Raw genomic sequence first — 25,017 nt, forward strand, 5'->3', positions numbered from 1 at the left:
GTGTGTTGTGGCCAGACAAGTGTAGCATTACGGGGGAACAAGTTACCATGGGGGAAGGTTAATACAGACAATAAGGGAGGCAGATAATGGGAATTGGGTTCCTGTTTTTCAAACCTCTTATCGGCCACGGCGCGAGAAATCAGGCCTCTGCTTTGAATAAAGAGGTGGGGGGCATTTAAAGGGCCAGCTCTGTCGAGAGCGCTGCTGTCATGTCACTACATGGCCACAGTGTGTTCTGGGACATTTCCACAGATGTGCTGGTATAGTTTATAGGTTGATTAACCCTGCACTGCCTCATCTCCCATTCTTCATGTGTCAGTGTGTTCAAGTGCATCTACAAATTCCCTGAACAAAAGACTAACAAATCGAAAAAAACATACGTTTCGAGGCAGTTGTTTTTCTCCATCCTGCTGACATGTTGGCTGCTGATGTATCCTGTGTAGGGGCTTACATGGGCCATAACATTAAAGATATTCAAGTTCAAGTTGAATTTGGTAAATGGTTTATTTGATAAAGGGACAGTGCACATTCATAAAAATAGCTCTCTAAATGCGCCAGATTTAGCCAAGAGGCTATTTTTCATCTGTAGACCCGAGAGGCAGATGTTACAAAACGAACCTTTCAACAGAAATAAGATAAAGGTTATTCAATATTAACGCTGAACACATGGCTTTACTCAACTGTACTTACTGATTACAACAAACCACTGCGCTCTTCTGGAATCTTCTCTGCTCACAGTCACCGTCCACTGATCCACAGATTCATTTCAATCCTCTCCTCTTGTTGTCACCTGCATCCTCTTTCCTCCCCATAGGTCCTACATCTATCCCAGTCCTCCCAGTGTGGAATGCACCTAATTATATGCACTCACACAGGTCCTAACTAGAATACGAAGGGTGTGCATTTTCATCACAGTGGGGAGGGGCTGTGTTATCCCCCGCAGTGGCTGCAGATGGGAGCAGAGGCTTTTAATGGTGAGGAGGGGGACTGAATGCCTCACATTTGGAATTAAGTTTAAGCCCTGGGTTGTCTGGCCTCTGTGGAGAAAGTGTGTGTGTGTGTGTGTGTGTGTGTGCGCGTGTGTGTGTGTGTGTGTGTGTGTGTGTGTGTGTGCGTGTGTGTGTGTGTGTGTGTGTGTGTGTGTGTGTGTGTGTGGGTTAGATGGACAGGTGATGGGGAGAGTTCTTAATCATCCCCCAGTCAGTCTTTTGGTTCTCTTGTCAAGTGGTTCCCATCATCATGACATTTAAAATATTCATCAATTACCTCGCTCACTTGATGAGCTTTCTCTGATGCGAAGACCCTCTGATGCATGCACACACGTACGCGCACAAACACACACAAACACACTAAAATTAATAAATATTGTAGAGATGTGTCATTCCCCATTGTCTGGCATCATTTTGAAGGAGCGGTTGTTAGATACTTCATGGCCTACTGTAGAACTGTAGCCATCCTGCTGGAGTCTCAGTTTAAAGTTTTTTTGTGCTAAAAATGATCAGTATTTTGGATATGGGACAGTTTGTGTAACCTACCATCCTGTCGGGGTAGATATTTCAGTCTCAACCAAATCAGTCCTGTGGCTATCACCGGGGAATGTCCATAGTTTTTGTATATGGACAATGTGCTGCACTGTAAGAAGCTGTGATGGGATGAGAAGACAACAAAAGAGAAATTGCACTGTGTTTGTGAAGCGTCGGTTTCTTGGAACTCTGCCCTTATAGCAGTCTACAGTGTTGTATCCACTGAGGTTCAAGCGTCTTCTTCCTGACCTTCCAGTCTTTTGCCCCTTTGCGTCACGTGACCGAAGCCCAAATTCTAATTCCACTGTTTGTCCATGATGTAAAATGTACTTCAAAGCCTGGCGCTCCTCCTGGGGGGTTGGTCTGATGGCGTTGAAGAATACAGATATGTTTACTTTCAGTACAGTGCCCTGTCGGAAAGGCCTGATGGCAAAATACAGCTGTAAACATATTCTAAATATAGTGTACAGATAAACTGATACGGATATTTTAGGTGTCTAAAATCTCCGTCCACAGCAGGAATTTGCTTAAATATTACCACGCTGGTACTAGTGGTGCCGACGGTCATCTACTGTGGGTTACACACTGCTGATGGATAAGTATCAAAACACCCAAACTACCGCTGAAGTAACATATGCGTGACAACATCGTGACCTCGCATGACAGTTGTGTAGAGCCTTACATCTGTGAAACAGAAAAGAACCCAGTGGAAAGATCCAAAAAGAGCTGTTAAAACCCGAGCAAAACCTCTCGCTGAATCCACTGCAAAGGGGTCACAGGTCACCGAGCAGGAGTCAGTTGACGGCAGGAGGAATATCAAGAAGGACCTCCAATAGCACAGACATCTTTAAACAGGCAGAGGGGAATCACCTTGTCTCGTACACGATACAACGACCGGGGGAAGAAAGAACAATTGAATGCTCTGAAAACAACTAGTAAGGGGACATTGAGATCTATTTGTCACACACACTGATCCCCAGATCAAGAATGGAGTTCCCACAAAATGGACAGCTGATAATGCAGATAATGGTAGCTTTATTCTGGAAACGATCAATTTCAATCCTCAAAAAGCAATATGAGGGAAATGCACAAAGTCCACGTGGCCAACCAGTTCATAGATGCCATGACTATAAATAGATGGAGATGGATTTTGTCCTGGGGGATGACAAGCCATTTGTTTTCATTTGGCAGATGGTCATTGCACCACACCCCACCCCACCTTCAGATCACACACTCCACCTCCCTCTCCCTCCGGCTGCACGTCTCATCCACCTTGCTCCCATCACCACCACCCTACACTTCCTATTAGGTCTTAATAGCAGGAGCGGAGGGGTGGTGCTGGGTAAAGCAGTGACCTACTAAGGATCAGACGGTGAATTCATGTTTGATTTATCTGTGTACCTGTTCATGGAAGCTCATTGCTGCACACGATGAGCCAGACCCTACCTGCAATGGTCCCCTGGACTGTGGGCAGAAAGAGGTTTTACTCATGGAATGTGAATATGTGGACAAAAGTTGCACCTGACACACAATGTGTACTATTATATAAATATGAAAGCTGAGTGCAGAAACTAACTGGACAGTCGGTTTCGATCAGTGGTTTATAAATTAAATTTCACTCCAGAATCAATGTATTCTAAGTACTACAGAGGTTGGCTCCAATTTTTAAAACCACAGAAACTAAAGATCAGGGTCAAACAACTACTTGGTCAAAGTTGCTTTTTTCCTTAAATTTGTGTTTGTTGTCTATGTCTGCCCTGTGATGGACTGGCGACTTGTCCAGGGTGTACCCTGCCTTCGCCCCTTGACAGCTGGGATCGGCTCCAGCGCCCCGCGACCCTAATGAGGATAAGCGGTTAAGATAATGGATGGATGGATGGATCTGTGTTTTGTGTAAAAGTATTTATGGAAAAAACATCTGTTTAAAATATATATATAGACCTGCAAATGAATGGTGTGTAACGCCCTGCTTACAGACAGACACTTCATTGTCCCCATGAGCACATTTGATTAGGACTTTACAAAGCTAAACCCCTCAACACACATGGACACACAACATGAGCAAACACAACACTTAAAGAGGACAGGCAAATGCAATAGAGGCATTGCACATAAAAACATACATTAGGTTTTTGTACAATACTACAGCCAAACACTGCTTTCAAGCAGCTAAAATGAGCTCATGGTACCTGTGAGTGAAAAATTAGAACCAGTTATGTGTGTTACTATGGTTCAATGTATTTGGTGTGGCTACAACAGTCCAGTTTTGTCATATCTGCAGCTCTACTGCCAACTGTGATGTCACTATAAGCTCAAGGAGTTATTAAGACTAACAAGGTAGAAATCCAAAGGAAAGCATTTAGCTGTCGCCGTGTTCTGAGTCTTGTAATAATACACGACTGCCTGTGGTACATGACCCATCGCCCTACTCACCGCCAACTGATGCTGTAACATTTTTCTTCAAGTAACTATAATATGGGATGACACCTGAAACGGAAAGCATTTAATTAAATTCATTGAATTCTAATCAAATTAAGAGCTGTGGAGAAGGAAAAGGAAAGACCTGATATGAAAGGACCAATAAACAGATTTCAGCCTGTGAGGAAAACCCTCCAGCCAACCGGACGAGAGCAATAACTGAGAATAAAAACAATGCTTTGCCTCAACTCCTACTGAAATAATCTCGAAAAGCTTTATTAATTGTTTTCCCCTGTTTGTTTTTCTGGGCCCACTATAGCATTAAGAGAAATTGCCTGGTTAAAGATTGATAAGAGCAGGGCCTTTGTGCGAGCAGTGTTCACTGTGTGTGTGTGTGTGTGTGTGTGTGTGTGTGTGTGTGTGTGTGTGTGCGCGTGTGCACGTGTGTGTGTGTGTGTGTGCATGCATGCATGCACATTCATACATCCTATGTGCATTTGTACATGTGCTTATCTCAGGTCATATGAAAACATCCATTGCTTGTGTTTGCATATCTTATATTCAGTACTTTCTGACTTCCTGACCGTCTGAGACAGTTGATCCTAAATTCCAAAGTGGTTTTAAACCTCGAATTCAGTTTATAAAATATATGTAACAGCCTGGGTGACATGTTAGTGTTTAACTGTTGTGCTAGTATCACTGGGTTTAGAGATGCTGCTGAGATTTCCAGGATGTCAGTGAACAAGTGCGTGTATGCGGCTCCATCCATCTTGTGTGTGTGGTATGAGTTTGACTGATGGTGCAGCGGTGGCCGGAGCGCCGTGGATCCGGAGTAGCCGCTGACGGGGTTCTCCTGCAGGGCTGTGCCTGGTATTGATCGCCTGAGCCTGGCCAGGTGTCAGCCCGCAGAGAGGAAAAGAAAGAACAAGATCAGCCATGCAGACCGAAAGGGAGAAGCGAGAGGAGGAGAGAGGGAGTATGTGGCCGGCTGGGTTGACCCTAATAGAGGAGAAGGGTGTGTGGGGACAGCACCAATGCTGGCATCTTAGAGGACAGCCGTGAAAAAGAGGAGGCCTCGGGAGGCAACTGCTGAACTAAAAAAAGAAGTCAGATTGTATGGAAGTGTATGAGAAAATTACTATTTATTGTTTCAATTTTTAAGTCTTCAATGAGTTTATGTGTCATCTTTACGTCACTCATTTGCATTCTAAATACCAAAACTTCCGTTCACCGGTTACAAAAAGTCAAGATGGCGACAGCCAAATCGCCAAATCGACAAACTCGATTAATCCGCCCACTTCTTATATACAGTCTATGATTCCAACCGTCACCTGTCATCATGAGCTTCAGAAAGTGACCACAAAAAGGCAATACTAGATACAAGGATTCCAAACAGTCTCGAGTCCAACTAGAGGTTTACCCAGCATGAAGCTGGAGAACATACAAATCCCATCTAGCTGGAGGACATGTTTGTGGAGAAGAATGTCTATGGAAATGAAGGTAAAACCAACATACAGCACAGCCTGCTGCCACTGTGATTCCAGATGAGCGTCTGTAAATGAAATAGAAGTTGTTTGACCTATTCTTAAGATTGTCCATTTCTCAAGGACAAATCCTTTCATCTCTTCTTTCCCCCAAACATTTTTGCTGAGCTGGATTATTGTTGCAGGCTCGTTTGGTGCCCTGTTATTTTATGTGAGTAATGTAAACCCTTACCAGGCTAATGCATTAACAATATCATCTCTTAAAAACCACAACCTATCCCCTCCCTCCTCCCCCTGTCGCCTCTTTCCCTTGACATCATTTTGTCAAGGTAATTGCGACCCTCCATCGCTATCGCCCCAACACCCCGGCCTTCCTCTCTTGTAGTGCTTAAGATGCCCCCACCCTCCTTTGGTAGTTAAGGGTAAGGGCTTAGAGGTGTCTTATCTCAAATTCATCATGGCTTCAACTGTTCCTGGGTCACTGAAAGGCAGCTATAACCCCCAGAGGAGGCTTCCATTGTTAAAGGTAGATATGAGGGTATCAGAAAGCAGCTGGGTGTCACTTTGGTCAGAAACACTGTCCATATGGAACCCTCTCCATATCTTGTGTGTGGAGATGTACACTATATGGCCAAAAGCACGCAGACACCTGCGTTCACACATTTTTTGTTTTGTTCGTGAAGAATCAGGGAAGGACATGTTGTGAATGCTAAGGCCCAATCAAGTAAATGTTAAATGGACCTGTACTGCGCTTTTCTAGTCTTCCGAAAACTCGAAGCACTTCCACACTACCCATTCATACACTGACGGGGTGAGCTGAGGTGCCACCTGCCTACCAGGAGTAGCTAACATTCACACACATTCATACACTGTAGGCACAGCTACTAGCACAGTGACGGGAGCAATTTGTGGTTAAGTGTCTTGCCCAAGAAATATTTGACAACAGAAAAAGTGGGGGTGAGGGGAAATGTAGTTCTCTGTGGATCTGACTTATCAAAATCATTTATTATATTGCCAGGAATTAATGCAGCTTTACCTGCCTGTGGTATGTTTGGAAAGTAAAAGGTTTTTTATCATCATTGTTAAATTAATATGACAGAATACACATCTCCCTCTGTCATTTGAAGTCTATAACCTTCAGTTTAGTATATATATATATATATATATATATATATATATATATATATATATATATATATATATATATATATATATATATATATACACACACACACAGACACAGTAATTTGTCACTGCATGTGCACATAAAAAAAGTACCAACCTGGCCACATAATACGGTCAAATTTCCCCCGATTAGATTTGTAAATCAAAAACCAATACATATAACAGGGAATAATTAATCTGTTTTATATTCCTTGGTTACATTGTTCGGGGAACACATTTGCAAGATTTAGAATGTATTTGTGCCTGCTGCTCCCCACCATTATATGCTTCAATTCATACATCTATTTGTGAGCCCATAAAACAGGCATTGACTACCCATGTAAATTGTGTTCCCCACAATAAATTATATGCATACTTGCAAAAATACATAACTGCTGTCGGTCTCCCCGCTCCATGTCACCGGCATACTAATAGCACCATGCTAGGAGGCCAATGATCTCGCTTCCATTATTTTTCCATTTAGCCATGATTCTGCGGAGGAAGTTAGAGTTGTTGAAATTGCCTCTCTCTGCCTTCCCTGTGCCTGCTTCTTGTGTCACAGCCTGTCTCTGTGTCTCTCATTCAGCTTCTGAGGCACGTGGGGGGTGTTTTCATCCCGGTGAGTGGATAGAAAACGCCAGTGACCTGTACACGCCTACGGTTCAGTGGGCGATTTCGTCTCAAGCTGTCGAGGCTACAAGCTCAGGGGTCACAGGTCAAGTTATCCCACAGTGAAATGGACACCATGGGAAAGTAATGCAGCCAAAACCTGCTTTGTATGCCTGGCTGACACCCAGTAGATCATTGTATCATGAATCCTTCATTTCATTTCAAAGTTCTACGGATATTACATTGCATATTTCTTTCTGCCGTAGTGTACAGATCTGCTCTGTAAACTGCATCTGTCCCATTGTCTCTTCAAGGTAAAAAATCAGTAAGTAAAAGCAAATAAATGTACAAGTTGTGTTTTATGATTGCACTATTGAGCGCGTGCGTGCTCATATCAGCTAAGAATGCTGTTGTTTTAGATCGTCAACTAAATCCTTTTCACATGAGTAATGCCTCGTTCTGACAGACAGCAGCAGTGTGAAACATGCTCACACACTGCTCACACTCCCACAACCCCAGTGTGGACAACAACAGCTCTAATGTCTCTTCATTATCTTCTTATACAACCCTGTCTCCTAGAAATTACATTTATATCCTAGAAATTATTTTCCAAATTATGTTATTATGACAAATGTAATGGCCACCTGGGTTATGTTTGATTACGTGTTGTTGTTTTTTTGGGTGGCGGTGGAGGCGCTACATTATCTTCCACACACAGTCAGAGGGAGGTGTTCAGGGTGGACTTGATTCCTGCCTTCACATCCTGAGTCCCATCTGTGGTGAGGCACTTTGTTTACGGTAAAGGAAAATGTGATGTTTTATCTTTTGCTTCAGGTCACTGTGTACTTTCTTCTGAGTTAAGTTGCGTCTCGTTAAGTAACGAGACGCAGCCTCGTCTCGTTAAGTAACGAGACGCAGCCCTCACTAATGCTAACGGCGCTCATCAGGGATTGATTATTTTTCTCATTTTGACAATGTGACCGGTGAGAACACATTAGTTCAGGTTGCGAGGACTATAGCTGTTGGTAGTTGTCGTTGTTGGTTTTATTCAAATATGCTGAAATGTCATTTTATGAGCTGTTGTTTGGACCAGAAAGTAAAGAGAGCTAATACGTGCTTCGTCAGTTGTCACATGGTGGTAACATGTATTTATCTATCTTCAGTATTACTGTTACCTGCTCAGCAGTCAGTCAAACATACTCTGGCCCGCCCACATGTTTGTCATGACATACATCTGCTTACACAGTCACATTGTGGAGAAAATGTTGCAGCAAAGTGTGAGGACTCACTTTAAAGTTAGATTTAACCTTCCTCTGGTGTTGGGGTCGGCACCGACCTGTTTTAGGTTTTAAATGCATAGAAGAACCACATAAAAAGTGTTTATTGCATCAAGGCTGTTTGACTTTGTCAAGAACCTCAGTTTCAACTAAATAAAATAAATAAAAATGTTTCACTAAATTATGAATAGCTCTGGTTCAAATGATGACCTTTGTGTTGTTACGGTTTGCTTGCAAACCTATATGTTGTGTTTTGACTTCATTTTGTGTTTGTATTAAAGTTATATTGCTGAAAAAACACCATGTAACACCATGTTACTATAGTTAATAATATTAACATACTTTTTTTTATTATTATAAATTATATTATAATAATATAATATTTTTTAAACAAATTTATTTAAGAGATGTGTTCTAATACCCCTCAGTAATAGCCAGGTTGCACAACAACCTTTTATGTATTTATATGATTCTCTTAAGGTTCATTTTACTGCTTTTTTAATTGAAATCGAGGGGTATCCTGACAAAACAAAAGGCCCAGAGGCACACACCAAAAATATTAAAACATACAACAATATTGTCATAGATAAGGACGCCTAACAAGGTGACCAAGAGATGAGAAAGACATTGGATGATAGATAATTGTTTTTAGTGTATTTTACAGCTGATTTAAGACATGGGTCAGCACCGACCTGTTAACACAAGAGATGCTAACAGGAAGCTAACACAAGAGGAAGGTTAAGCAAGCAGTGATTAGGCTTAGTAGTTAGTGTAAGTCTACAGGAAAGTGAGTGAGGGAGTGGGTACATGAGTGGGTGAATGGGTGAGGAAGGATGGGCAGCAGGGAGAGTTATCTTTTAGGGCTGAAGGTCAACAGTGTTGCTGAGCACACATTCACACATGGCACAAAACCACACACTGTTCGCTCAAACACACACACACACACACACACACACACACACACACACACACACACACACACACACACACACACACACACACACAAATACACAGCTCTTACAATTGTGGAAAACCAATAAAATTGCAAATTACCCATCATATTTTCACAATATCCTAAATAAACAGCAGCTTTGCACATCCACCCTCTCTCTCTCTCTCTCTCTCTCTCTCTCTCTCTCTCTCTCTCTCTCTCTCTCTCTCTTTTCTCTCTCTGCCCACATTAAGTATTAATCTGTGCGTGGCAGGGATGACTCCAATCAGAGGAGAGTCGACATACAAGGAGACGGTGGCTGCCCCTCTCTCGGTAAACAGTAAGAAGATCTCGAAACAGGAAATAAAACCTGTTCTTGCAGAATCTGTTCCAAAAGCGTTATGAGAATAAGTTCCTCTGCAGAGGAACCAGTGTGCATTGCTCACTTCTACAATGTATAACCAAACTGCGTGGCACACTGTCTCTACAGCTTAGCCAGATGCGGAGGTCAATGCCGCTGATAGTGATCCATATGATATCCATTGCTGGCCTTTAAGTAGCTCCAAATGTACAAATTAATTTAATTATTACATATGCAATTCTTAAAACAGGAGATAGAAGCGAGTTATTTAAAAGTTGTAAGTGTCCAGGTTTTATATGATGGTGAGTCAAAACTGAAAGTCCTTGGTAGTCTATATTTCCTTTTTTACACATGCTTTTAAGCCAAAAAGAACTAAAAGTTAAATATGGTGTTTTATCATTCGTCTAATGCCTTTACCTGCTGGGAACACAAACTCTTCAGTTTACGTTGAAAATACAGATCAACTGTTTTTCACAATGAAAGCATAAAAAGCCCCAACGCTTAATGAAACTAAAAGTATCTGAATAACTGACGTACAGACGAAAGCATAATTAATGAATGAATAACCATTCAGGGCTGTTCACTTACTCATTTATTCTTCTACAGTCAAACTGAGCTCAGCTCGGATGTCTGGAGAGCCGTTGCTTTCACTGTTGGATCTCATCTGTGGCTCTTCTGAAAAATATTGCAATATTTGCTGCAAAATATATTTGCCATTAATCAGCAAGGATGTGTAACATTTCAGGCTAAATCGTTGTTCTTAACTCAATCTTATTAACAACCTCAGAACTTCACACATGTATGTGTTGATGGGTAAATGAGAAGCAAGTTGTAAAGACAGAAAGGTGCTTCATAACTGCTTCATAACTGCTTCATAACTGCTTCATAACTACTTCATAACTGCAGACCATTCACCACGAACATATGATGCAGGCCAGTTGCATATCAGCTGGTGATATAACAGACACACAGGCTCACTGCACCTGCTGATGGAGCGCATCCCGTCCAGTAAGAGCACCCCCTCCTCCCACCTCCTCTTCCTCCCTCTGCTCCTCCTCTGTTCTGCACAGCAGTGTGTGAGACGCCATGCTGTTGTGACGCCACAAGGGGCAGCAGAGGAATACGCTAAATACCTGCAGCGCCACTTTTCTTTGTCTTAAATATCAGAAGAAAGAAAGATTGGCAAGTAAACATGAAAATAAGATTGTTTACTGAGCAAAAAAGACAAAGCATGACAGCAACATTCATGTGAAATAGGACAGAAATAATCAAACAAAAGGCCTAAATACAAAACAACAAACCAACAAAAAAAAAGAACAAATATAAATAAATGCACAGGGACAAAAAGCAAACAAACCTGGACTTTTTTTTAAAGAAACACAAAGCATGTAATAGAGCATAAGAAAACATGAATTGAAGAAAGAAAAACACACACAAACACACAAAACAACAAAATGCAAAGAAAAGAAAAATAAATATTTATTTTATTTTTATTTTTCTACATTGAACAGAAGCAGAATTAATCAGCACATAAAATGTACACACACAAGTTATACATATTAAAACCTCAAACACAAGCACACAAGCACACATACAGACATGCACACACACACACACACACACACACACACACACACACACACACACACACACACACACACACACACACACACACAGACACAAACACACACACACACACACACACACACACACACACACACACACACACACACACACACACACACACACACACACACACCTATTCTCCCGTTCACTTAGCTGTTACATCTGTAACTTCAATAATGCAGACATACACATTTAGAGCTAAAACATGATGCTTTTCTAAACCAAACAAAGCTTTGATGTGATTTTCTAATGTTTCCAATTACAATGTTAAAATTGTAAGCATAATCTGTCAAAAATATACTTCCCTCGAAACCTAACTGAGAATGCAAATTAGTCAGTGGCGTCAAAGCCTTCTCTGCTGGCCTAAACAGAATCACACAGTTATAGCTATCTTAAATTATTATTATTATATATATTTTTAATAATTCAAAGTTATATCTATTTCATGATGTAATTGTTTTTCACAAATACACTACATTATGTTCTCATTGAGCAGCTCCTGTCTCCTGTCTGGTCCTCATGACTTGCTGTCTGCTTCTGCTGGGGCCAGCACGCTGCTCGCTGCCGTTGAACGCTGCTTTAACGCTCTTTATCCAATCACATCTCACCTCTCTTTCTCTAAATGTCTCTCTCTCCTCTTTCTCTCTTCTCTCTCTCTGCCGGTTAAACAGTGACGGCCAGCGAGCTGGCACTGTGTGATTCCTCACAGAGACAGAATAGACCCTACACAGTGCACACATATTCAGATACTTTAGGTGGCGCTGTATGCACCTCGTCAAGTTGGTTGTGAACCGCCACTTTAACTTGAAGAAGAAGAAGCTTGGATAAGAAGTTTGAAGACTATTCCCTGTGTAACACTTTGACCTACTAGTGACACATCTCACCCGATGGAAACTGGAAAGCAGGTGTGCGTTGCTCGCTGTTAGCTCATGTGTGTGGTGTGTGTGTGTGTGTGTGTGTGTGTGTGTGTGTGTGTGTGTGTGTGTGTGTGTTGTAATGAAGGAGTATGTCACCCAGTGCCAAAGTGGGCTCACCTATTTCTAAAGTTTCTGGCCAACAATGGAGCTCTCTGGCTGGAGGACACAAGCAAGACCAAACAAGTATTGTGCGTATCAAAGGACTGTGTCAGTCCTTTGATACACGCAATACTTGTTTGGTCTTGGGATTTGATGGAAGTAAGACAAATATACAATATCTCCAGATTTGTATCCTTTGAATGAGAAACAAGACTTCGTATGTGTGTAATATTGGCAGCAGAGACGCCAGTAATTAACCGTTATTTTACGGTGCACCGGCTGTAATCTATTTTAACGGTATTTTATCGTATATTGGATGTGATTTTTAAATAACTGTTGTTTTTATTTTACTGAATTTATCAGCATGTTACCGTGTATTTATAAAGGGTAATACAATATGCTACTTAATTCCCCACAATTAAAAGAAAAGGTTTCAAACACAATAATTTACATACTGTACAATACAATATGTAATAGAGCATAAGAAAACATGAATTGAAGAAAGAAAAACACACACAAACACACAAAACAACAAAATGCAAAGAAAAGAAAAATAGATATTTATTTTATTTTCATTTTTCTACATTGAACAGAAGCAGAATTAATCAGCACATGAAATGTACACACACAAGTTATACATACTTTCCTCAATCATTTTTCAGATGATTTTGTAAGATACATGACATTAGGAAAATGTTTTCCCAAAAACTGAAAAGGTACTGCATGTCTAGAAGTAAAAAAATAAAAACATGTTACACATGTAAATGTAACCTGCATGAACTGCATGACAGTGTAAAGAACACAGAGAGAGAGAGAGAGAGAGAGAGAGAGAGAGAGAGAGAGAGAGAGAGAGAGAGAGAGAGAGAGAGAGAGAGAGAGAACAGTGAGCGAGGTCTAAAAGAGCACAAACACTCACAGTGAGGTGACCAATGATACATCCACACACCATTTTCCCGGACATGTCTTCTTTTCGAGACCTGAAAAATGCGTCCGGCAGGGATTCCAAAAACGTCCGGGATTTTGCCTCGTTGGATATTTGTGTCCAGATCTGGTCCCCCCAAGCTATGCTGTCAGATAGCTAACGTTACAGAGCTCTTTTAGCAACCGGATGTGATGAAAGATCATCTGAGATGTTAACAGTTCAATAATCATGAACACACAACGCTACGGACACATGGCTGCGCTCAGGAGGATTAGCTGTGGTCCAAAGTCACGTTCAAGAACAGCCGATCACGTCTTGTCACTCAAAAATGATTTGTGTGCTGTGAGCAGTTTGATTAATAAATAAACATAAGCCTATAATCAACAGTACGATGTTGATGAAAAGTGACTCTGAACTTAGCAAAGCATATTTCCATCACTTCACAGAAAATACTCAATTATGCTGATGAATGTACGGTTATCTGCTGCTATGGATGCCAGTCTCAGCTGTGAACTATATTTGGTTTTATGTGTATTTTACAGTAATGGCCATTCCAAACAAAAACCTCTGAAGTCATATGCCTCCTACTTGTAATATGCAACATAATATCTGGTCAATTGATAGTAATAGTCCCATCTCATTTGATATCTTGGGCTCTTTTTTTCTCATTACGTTTCCAAGCTTGTCTTGCTCTTTGTTGTCAATGAATATGAAGGATGTATAATTTGTCATGATAAATGGAATGTTACGTTTAATTAATGTTTACTTACTTTCAGGTTCACACTATCTCCATACACTTTGTCCAGTCTCTCGAGTCCTGCATCTCTAAAGGGCCAGACATTAAAGGCCATGCAGGATGTGTTGGAGATCCTTTATGTGATGGATAGACAGACAAGAGACAGAAGTCACACAGAGACTAATCCGTTATTGGTTCCGTCCCTGCGTTATGACGAACAGTATGATTACACAGCCTTGATCTCAGCCTCTGAAGCCCCTAAAATGAAAGGTAGGATTAACAAATGAAGGGCAGTGGTTATCCAAACAACATCCACAGTGACTTCTGAATGGCCTTCAGGTCGTTGCTGGCGTTCTCAAGAGAATGGCTTGATAGAAACTTTATGAGCCATGTTTTACACTCACCATTAGTATCACCTCAGGTACTATATATATCTGTAGCTCTATCTGTTCATTTCACAGACATATCTGCCTTAGGATGTGCACCAGAAGTGGTCATGACCTGCACTAGGAACCATGAGGAAGGAAGGTAGTTCTGACATAATAATGAATCATGAATAAATACCGAAGTTAGCAATTGTACTTTGTTGGGTTAATGTCAACGTTTGCCAGAAAAACTGCTTGTGAGGAGTAAAATAAACAGACAGGGAGCTGCAGTGTTGGAGAGTGATGGCAAATGTTACAGCCTCTGTCGTTGTCATGACTTATAGCTAATAGAACGGGCGGGATGACGAGTGTGAACGTAAATCACAGAGGCAAACTGCAGGCATCGTAACATCCGGTCAAGTTTTATATTTACCTGACTCTCCAATGAATCTATAACCGTTCATTAATTGATCTGGTTATTATTGCAGTCTGGTTAGAGCTAATAGAGCTTTGGTCATGTGATGTCGCTACCTTCAGCTCCTGGACCAATAAAAGGGAAAATAATGCACATGTTTAGAGTTTAGATTAAAAAATATATACATACTCAAAATCACTTTCTGTTTTATTATTTATTTTGCAATCAAAGGTTGGTTCACAATTTTCCATGACTGACTTACAATTAAAATTCAGCACCCCAAACTTGAACTTTTAAAACAGTGTGCTTGCTGGGATCATTCCTCTGCTCTTACTACCTGTGAACAGAGCCATCGCTAATGTGCTTCCAAAGTCACAAGGAGAAAATCCACAACTCTCACTCTAAATCTAAACTTTTTCTGATATTAATATGAGGCTCGGTATTTTCTTGCTGAGCTGCAGTCAATCCACTCATGTTACCTTTATGTAAAGTTTTGAGAGCGTTGCCATCATCTCTTAATTGTCAGTACAGACAGGAGGAATGATGACATCTAGGAAAAACTGTTGCAATGTTCATATAAACGTGACCGACTGGATGAATCCCTTCAAATATCATTTAAACTTCTTATCTGTTGATAATTATTAAGTGGTTCCATGTCTCAACAAAACATAGAATGAATTGTACTTTAACCAGGAAGCACCTGGAAACCAACAGGTCTCAAGCTGCACTCACTTCATCAGTGTTTGTTGTGGAATTCAAACATTACATATTTCTGATCACTTCTAGGAATTTTCAACAGAGGCATTAATGTTGTACGGTAAGTTTACGTCTACTTCAATACAAATAACAAAGTTTTCACTTTCTGACTTGATTTCCTTTCAAAATCCAGGGGAAAAAATTAAACTGCAAACATTTGTTGAATAACTTTAAAAAGACGTTTCAGAGACTGCAGTGTTTGATGTTTGTTTTGGCATCTCCTCTCCCTCCTTATTCTGACTCCGTATTACTTTCATTTTCCCGTTAGTCCTCAGCTCACACTCTGTCCATCCTCTTTTCTCCTTCATTCCCTCAACCAGTGATCAAAGTTCCTTTCCTTTTCTCTGTCCCCCATCCTCCTCCCATGTCCGACGCCCCCCTCAACTTATTGTCTCACAGGCTCACCACAGAGACCTCAGCGAAACCCAGCTGCACAAACACACACACACACACACACACACACACACACACATACAAGCATGCGCACACACACACACACACACGCACACACACGCACACGCACACGCACACGCACACGCACGAACGCTCACATTTAGCCAGAGCCACATGTCGCCTCCCCTCCTTCATGATGGACTGGGATTGGCTCTCACTGTCACAGTGTGTGATTGCAACCTCCGTTTGACCTGCTGGGGATATATGGCGTCCTCGGGTTATCTACATAATGCACAGGGAGAGAGGTGGAGGAAGCTATCTGAGAACAAGAGAGGAGGATGAGGAGGGGTCAGCGAGGGAGAGAAGGCTGGATGAAAAGATATTGCTGAGAACAGAGTTGGATTAGAAAGACAATAGTGTTGGCTAAATGACGGAGCAAATGTTGCTGTATATTGGAAGACGCATGTGTGTTTGTGTGTGTTATAGAGTTTCAGGAACAAAAATTGTACCTTGCATCTAGACTATATTGGCAATTGCATAAACATAACTTAGTGTGTGCCATTGATGAGTGTTGTGTGTTGACGTCAACACTGTAATTACACTCTATGCTATAGCTCTGCCAGCCCAAGAAATAACAACCAGCGCAAAGAACAATGCTCTGCTTAATAAAAGAAAATACAATTTATGAAATACATGCATTCCCTGATTTGGTCAAATATGTCAAATATAGTTTATGTATTTGTTTTAATTGAATTTATCGTATATTTATATAAAATAAAGATCAAAGAGCCCCTGAAAGACAAACCTGGTTCTGTTTAATAATGTAATATGCAAAAGTCTTGAAGTATACTGTGACACTATAATATGCTGTTTAAAATATGATTATTATCATATTATGTAGCTTGTATTCATAATAATTGTGATAATGTAGTTTTGTAGCAGCCTAATCATGGTATCATTTAATACATGTTTTTATGTCACCTGTAAATGCAGGTCCATAAGTCTATATCTCACATGATAATAACACACACACACACACACACACACACACACACACACACACACACACACACACACACACGCACGCACGCACGCACACACACGCACACACACACACACACACACGGTGAGGGGATTTCTCTCAGCAGTGGGTGCTGAGCCAGGCACCAGGCTGTTTGAATGAGCCGGTCTGCCACTGACAGCCTGCACACTCACAATAAACGCTCCCCATGGGGAAGCACATGCAGTCACGCCAGAGCAACGCTAGAATGAGTTCATTTCCATCCAAACTTTGAGTGTGCTGCTGGTGTGGGAATGAACTGCATGGAGCAAAGGGAAACTCTGCCTCCACTCAGGCTGCACACCTTGTGTGTGTTTGGCAGAGAGCCTGACGATGACCTACATTCGGAATATATGTCTGACTTCAATCAGTGGAATACTATTCTGAATATCTACATAATTGATTAATTTCATATTGGTGATTGGTGATGATGGATGAAGTGCACTGGTCCCTGTCGCAGTGTTACATTAGTACAATATATTACTGCACCTAATCATTACAATAACATAAAACCTTTATTTTGATGTAACGAGGCCGAGTGAACGGACCATCTGATTTACTGCTGATAATGCCACTTTATTGGTAGAAGTAGTGAATAGTTCATCATAACATTTCAGAAAACTGGTGATACAAAACAATGAGGATTTTAAAGTAAGCTATCCTTTGGGGAAGTTTCCTGCTGTCTAGTTTAGTCTAGCTTTTACTCTATTCACTTTACGCCAAAATGTATGCAATTTTACAATACATATTTGTAAATTAAATTTTCTTCCAAACAAAACACTAGTTTCATTCCTATCTATATTCAGAAGTATTTTTACATAGAAGTTTATCATATATATATTTGTTTTTAATACAACATGAACATGTTATATATATATATATATATATATATATATATATATATATATATATATATATATATATATATATATATATATATATATATATATATATATAAATGTACTTTATTAATCCCCAAAGGGACATTTTTTTAAATTAATGATGGCAAAGATGAAAAAAATTAACTGATTCATCGCATGATTTTTCTGTGATTAACAGCGCAAAAAATTATGCGCAAAATTCAATAATAAAGCAAAAACTAGTGTATTGCACACTTTTATTTTAAAGTAATGTTACCAGAACAATATAACAGCACTCTGGAGAAACAGCAGGTTAACAACAGTATATGAATCAGTTTTCTTATTTTCTTCTGAACAGGTACCAGAAGAAACATTTGTCTTTTATCAGGAAACAACATACACAATTTGTTCAGTGGTAAGGGTCCCTGTTAGGGACAAACGACTCCTACTTTTGTCCATGTTCAGTTTGTGGCTGTTCTAATTCAGCAGCACTTGCTGGACTGTGTTTCAAGGCCCACAACTGTTCTGCATGTGGCTGTCAGGACATTGTTAACGCACTGTTCTGCAGAGACAGTGCAGAGTTAGTTGTCGGAGTTAATTGCTACGTTGACATATTTATAACGCGTTAACGTGCCCAGTCCTAGTTGTTATTGATATGCAAAAAAGTATTTACTGATTTATGTCTGGAAGCAATATCTACACTTCCATCTTTAAAAACTTTGACTTTAATATGTTCACAAAATTCCAATATTCTGATCTCTATTCACCTTTTAACGTACCTTCTAGCCAGTGACCGAGCGGCTCCAGAGTGCTGTTTGTCCCAGAATGTCGGGCTTGGATTGTGTGCTCCATTTCTTATAGTGTTGTTAAACTAAGAAGGAATATATTTGCTAGGACACAACATATGACTGCTGCAACCAATTACTCTTTCATGACCTCTCTTTTATATTTCGGGATGGAATAACCAAGACTGCTCATTGGTTAGTGACAATACACGACTTTATGGAAGTAAACTAAAGTTTGTTGCCCCTGAGCCCCAAAAGTAATGACAAATCTGAGTGTGGGTTGTATTTACCACACAAAGAAACGGGACAATTTGTAACTATGGAGTCACACAAAGATTTTAAAAATAATGTGTGGCTTTTTCACCAAAGAGAGTATAGGACGCTGGTCTGTCGGTGGAACTGCCAGGTGTTTTGTTGTTTAACACATGAGGTGTGACACGGTGACATATTGTGGAGCAGTAGGTAGTTGTGTGCTGAGCCCTTAAATGCCAACTGAAAGCCTCAGGTCATTGATCATCTTCAAACATTGCACGATGATGCATAATCCCTCCCCATAATACCCTCTTCATAATCATCATGACAACTGGCAGCTCCCCACACAAATAAAACAGACGTGGAAAACAGATAAAAACAGGGGCGTTTAAGAAGTGGCCCATTATGACACATTCCCTCTCCTTTTATTTTTTTATGATAGCAAACGATCAATTATCCAGATGGCAGAGATGTGGAGAGGCGGCTGGCGTCGTGCACACAAACATGCACGCACATATTTACACATTTAGCGACACACACAGATATAAATTCAAAAGCAGAAATCACACCCTCTGACGCACGCACAGCAGCGCAGACACACACAGCCATAAACATCTGTTGTGTGGTACGCAAAGGTATCCCGCCATGCTGCCCATAGCAGCAGCAAGTGCACAGATGAGCCCTACAGCTGCTCCACGGTTCCCAGTGTGGGTATCGCACCGCTGTGATGGATAAGGTGGGATTCTTCTAATTGACAGTTTGTGGGGAAACAGATGGTTTATTTGCTGGCATTCATCACGTCTTTATGACCAACAGAAGATAGCGTCACAGAGGAGGAGAGACACTGTACGGATCCAGATGAGCGTTTACAATCTATTCCCTTGGACAGTGAAAGACAACAGCCTATTTGATCGATTGAAACCTACAAAGCTTTAATTGGTGACGCACCATCATATCTTAAGAAGCTTATAGTGCCAAATTACCCCACGAGAGAGCTGCATGCCCTGAATTTAAGGCTACTTGTGGTTCCAAGAGTCTTAAAGAGTAGGATAGGGCCAGGGCATTCAGTTATTAAGCTCATCTTCTGTGGAACCAGCTTCCACTTCCAGTACAGGGGCCAGACACAGTCACCTCATTTAATTAAGAGTAGACTTAAGACTTTCCTGTTTGACAGTGCTTATAGTTAGGGCTGGCTCAGGTTTGCCCTGCTCCAGCCCCGAGATATGCTGCTATAGGCCTATACTGCTGGAGAGAGGAGCTCAGTGTATCTTAAGATACACTGAGCTCCTCTCTCCTGTTCTTTCTCTCCTTCTGGATGAATACATGTCTCTTCAATGCAGATTACTAACTATACCTCTTCCCCAGAGACTCTGTGCCTGAAGTTTTCATAAGAGTGCTTTTTTTTTTTTCAAACTGAATGAAATTGAAACACGGTGAAATAAGACATATTATTAATGATAATCATAGTTATTATTATTATTATTATTATTATTATTATTATTATTATTATTATTATTATTGTCAAGTAAGAAGTTGTGTTTGGCAAACTCAAACTTCAGAGGAGACATGTAATGCTTGTTTTCTGTTTTTGGGTCTCTACTAGAGCATGTTTACATGCTTCATAGTTCCAAAAACACATTATTTTTCTCATACTGTCTGTCTGAATATCCTCGTCTTCATACTCTGTCTAAAACGCTATATTCTAATGAGCCCGCATAGGATGTAGTGAGAGGAGCCAAAGCTGACTAGCTTGTTGAATCCCATGTTTTCTGATCTGGGCGGCTCAAAAAGAAACTGACTGGCTCGCCTTATTTCACGGTGTGTGGCTTGGTAAGGGCTACATACCCAACCGCATGTGCACCATCACTGGAACTAATCAGAAAACACTCAAGAATGTTATTTATAAAGATTGTATGGGTCATTTGTTTCAAGCGTAAAGAAAACGTTTATGCAGCGTTTATGTGTTGCATTTCCCTCCATATCGCTCACTGGGATCCAGTTTCTAAACATTTGCATCAGAGGATGCATCTCCAAGTTCCTGTAGACCCGTGTCAGTGTGTGTGTGTGTGTGTGTGTGTGTGTGTGTGTGTGTGTAAATGTACTTGTTTGACATGGTTGTGTTCGTCAATCTCCTTACCTCCTGGAGTTTCCATTATGCCTGTGACCATTCTATAAAATGGAGGTCATCTCGGGTGCTATTTCCCCCAACCTGCCTCATCCTATATGCACCATATTCTCTCAAATGACCCACGCGTGATGTTTCAGCAGAAGCCCTGTTGGAGCGTTACCACTTTTGCATAGTTTAAAGAACAATGAATAGACAAACCCATACCTGAATACATAGAAAACAATTGCCTGCTGTTCACTTACAGTACGTACAATAATATTATTCTGATGAAGCATTGAAACCAGTGCTGAACTACCAACAGCGTACTGGGATAAACATCCAGCTAACAACGTTAACTGGATGAATGATGCTGACAGGGGTTTATGAAAATTATAACTCAACATTTCGGAGAACCACCATTAGAAATCACCATTTATTTTAATTCCTTGTACTGAAGAATGTAACATGCACCATATGCCCAGTTTATGGAAGCATGTTCTAAACATATGGTGTCTAGGAAGTGTTTTCTGGGCTAAATCCTGCAGTGCGCAGTAAGTGATGAGTTTTAGTCTCCCAGTTTTTACAAGTGAAGCTGCTTTAAGTTCTACGTTACATGACAAGATTGATACCACAAGCATGTCTGAACGGTGAATATGAAGCTACTGCCGGCAGCTGGTTAGCTTAGCTTATCGTAGCATAGCATAAAGACATGGTGCTGTCTGTTTTCAGGCAGTCCTATGAGAAGTGGGGTTTGGATGTGCGAGGAGCAGAAGCGTTTTCATGTGACAACAAGACTTACAAACTGTAGTGTTGACATCAGACACTGCATATCCAATCCCTGACTCTAAATGGCCACATATCACCTCTTTCCAGAGTTGTGAAATCCAGTTTCATAGTCTGCTGTGCCGTGTTTTTTATGACAATGTCATGTCACATGAACAGATAACAGTGATTATCTGCACAACCACAGACAACCTCTCTGAGGTTGTGAACCAGTGTTGTTCCAAGTGCAGCGCTGCAGGGTTACTTTGAAAATGTAATCCCATACACTTACAAGCTACCTGTTGAAAAATGTAATCAGTAACCCTAGTCTGCTTTAACTGCCTGTCTGTTCAGCTGCACTTCCTGCTTGATTTTGAAAATCAAGAGAAAACAGAAAAGAAATATGATTTATAGTTTGTTTGTTTTTTTACAATATGAAAGAAACGTAATATGATTACTTTCTTTTACTTTTGGGTTACTTCAATACCAAATATGCAATTTAAGATAAAGATTTAAGATAAGAGAAATATGCTGAAGGTTTGCTAATTTGTGTTGCTGCTAATTTGCTATTTAAAGAAGAAAGGGAGAACAACATCACAGTAGAACAGTTCTGCTGTGAAATGCTGTCCTCGCCAAAGGACTCAAATACAGATTCAAGATTTCAACTGTAAGCAGCAGCATACTTTAACAGGTGCGTGTTTTGTTAAATATAGTTTTTTAAAAGGCTAAAATACAACAAATATGCATTTAAGGAGAACATTTGGTTACAAGTTGTGATTTTTGGGAATGATTACATTTACAGGTTTGAGTTGTAGTATTTTGAAATTGTAATCATTCTTAAGAAATGTATTCGTATATTTATTATGTCTTTTTTTCTCCGTAACTGCAACAGATTACGGTTACTTTTTTTTGCAACGTAATTAAGTAACACCGTTTCATGTAATCCATTACTCTCCGAGCCTTCTCAGTGTATCAGCAAACAACGAAGGCCGGCAGCGCGGCAGTCCGGAACCTATAGAGACGCACACACACACACACACACACACACACACACACACACACACACACACACACACACACACACACACACACACACACACACACACACTCTGCATGCATCCTGGGGGTTCATTCAACTAGTGTATTTCTGTGGGAACTGGAACACATGCAGGGAAATCTTTTGCCCACAGGGCCCCCAAAGTGTTACTACCCCAACATCATGAGGACCACTTTTGGCCCCTTACTGCCCTAACTGCCCCTCAAGCACCACCGCCAACCCCACCACACCCGCCCATATTAGGGCTCCAGACATGGGGCTTTATTGACTGGTTTGGGATCGTCCTCCTCAGGATAGCCTACTTATCCTTGAAGCTCTGCCTCCATCACAAGAAGATAATCTCCTGTGATTACCTTCTATTTCTCATCTGCTCTCTCTCTCTCTCTCTCTCTCTCTCTCTCTCTCTCTCTCTCTCTCTCTCTCTCTCGTTGATTTCCACTCCAGTCTGCTCTGTTGTTCCATGACCTAGCCCCCTGCACACACCCCCCCCCCCTCCCCTTTTCTTTCTCCTATTCTCCCTTCAGCTCTTTTTTTTATAGATGGGATGGGTTAAGGATGCTGAATACAGAAGGCCTCATCTCCAGCGCCGTCTCACTGTGTGCTCTTTTGTACAGGCACTCCTCGGCCAGCTGCCTATTCACACAGTCCTTCCAATTAGGACCCCATTCAGAGAGCAAGAGAGAGGACATGAGATGAGATCGGTTACCCCCGCCATCACCTCCCTGCCCCCCACCCTTACCGTAGATATGGTCTGATATTGAAGCCCCTTCTTCCTCGACTCACCTCTCTTTTCCTCTTTTTATCTCCTGTCGTCAGCATTGTCTTGTCTGCGCTTCATTTCTATGAGTTTTATTGAGAATGGTTAACATCTGATGTTGATAGCAATAGGTTTTTAACTTGAGTCGTCAAGTGTTTTTATTAAATTTTCTACAGTTTTATTCAGTAAAATGCACCAAGTAAGCACAATATAAACTTCAGTAATATAGACCTCATGCTTATCTACTCATAAACAAGACATGGCCTCAAAATCAGACAATAACACAGATTAACAATATGCTTCAATATGTTGTGCACACAGTTCTAACAAACATGAATTCAAATAGCCATTGCCCCATTCGGATGGCCCTATCATTGTTGTGGGTCGTGCTTGTGTCAACATCTCAAACTGCTGATGTCATCATCACCTTCACAATTAAATTATAGGACGCCAATTGAACACTAGCACCAAACAGGAGCAGATCCATACAGTTTTCAGCCTCAGTCGGTCAGAGCTTGACTTCACTTTACATTTTAAAGACAGCTTTGTCAGTTTGTCGGTTATGGATTGAACATCATGCTCTTGTTGTACTGTAAGTTAGCAGTTTTACTGAATTTACTTAATTGCAATTTATAACTGAGATAACTATTTTTTACTTAAATCAAATGTGTGTAGTAACTTTCACAGAATGGTCCATTTTTTATTTCCTAAACAACATTAAAAAGCATGCTTTGTCACTAAAAGTGGTTGTGCACATTTGTGCATTTCACACAAAAAGGTATGCCAATTTGATACATATAAGCTATTTACATGTTAGCATTTATTTTTTTTAGTTCAATTTTGATTTTGTTGATAAGACATTGCTCTACCACTAAAGCAAATGGAACCATATTATGAGTTTTGTGCATCATTTTCAGCTAACATCCAAATCATTTGGGATCTTGACTTCAATGTGAATGATCTTTTGTCATTTTGATCAAGCAATGTAAGCAATGCACGTGTTTGTAATGATGGACCACAGGTGGCTCTGGCAGAGTTGAAGAGGTTGACTCAAGCAGCCACTTTTGTTACTTCTCCATCCCTGAAAGATTTCATCAACATGGACACCAACTTACACATTCACTTCCTGGTGATGGCTGCCCACACTCACCCCCCCACTACAATGGCCCTTTAATCTCGCTCTGTAGAGCAATCATTAACAGGCCCATTCCACTGCGGCTGAGATGGGTGGAATAAAAAGGAGGAATGTAGGGAGGGGAGCAGAGGAGGGGCCTGTAATGGATACTAGGGCCAGTAATTAGGCACCAGGTCCCGTGTTAAAGTGTCGTGACTTTGGGAGAGCCATTTAGGCTGCTAATGAGTCTCTAACAGTTTATTGATG

Source organism: Clinocottus analis, unplaced genomic scaffold, assembly GCF_023055335.1.
Source record: "Clinocottus analis isolate CAN_PGR_092001 unplaced genomic scaffold, fCliAna1.0.p SCAF_2, whole genome shotgun sequence".
NCBI classification, from domain to species: Eukaryota; Metazoa; Chordata; class Actinopteri; order Perciformes; family Cottidae; genus Clinocottus; species Clinocottus analis.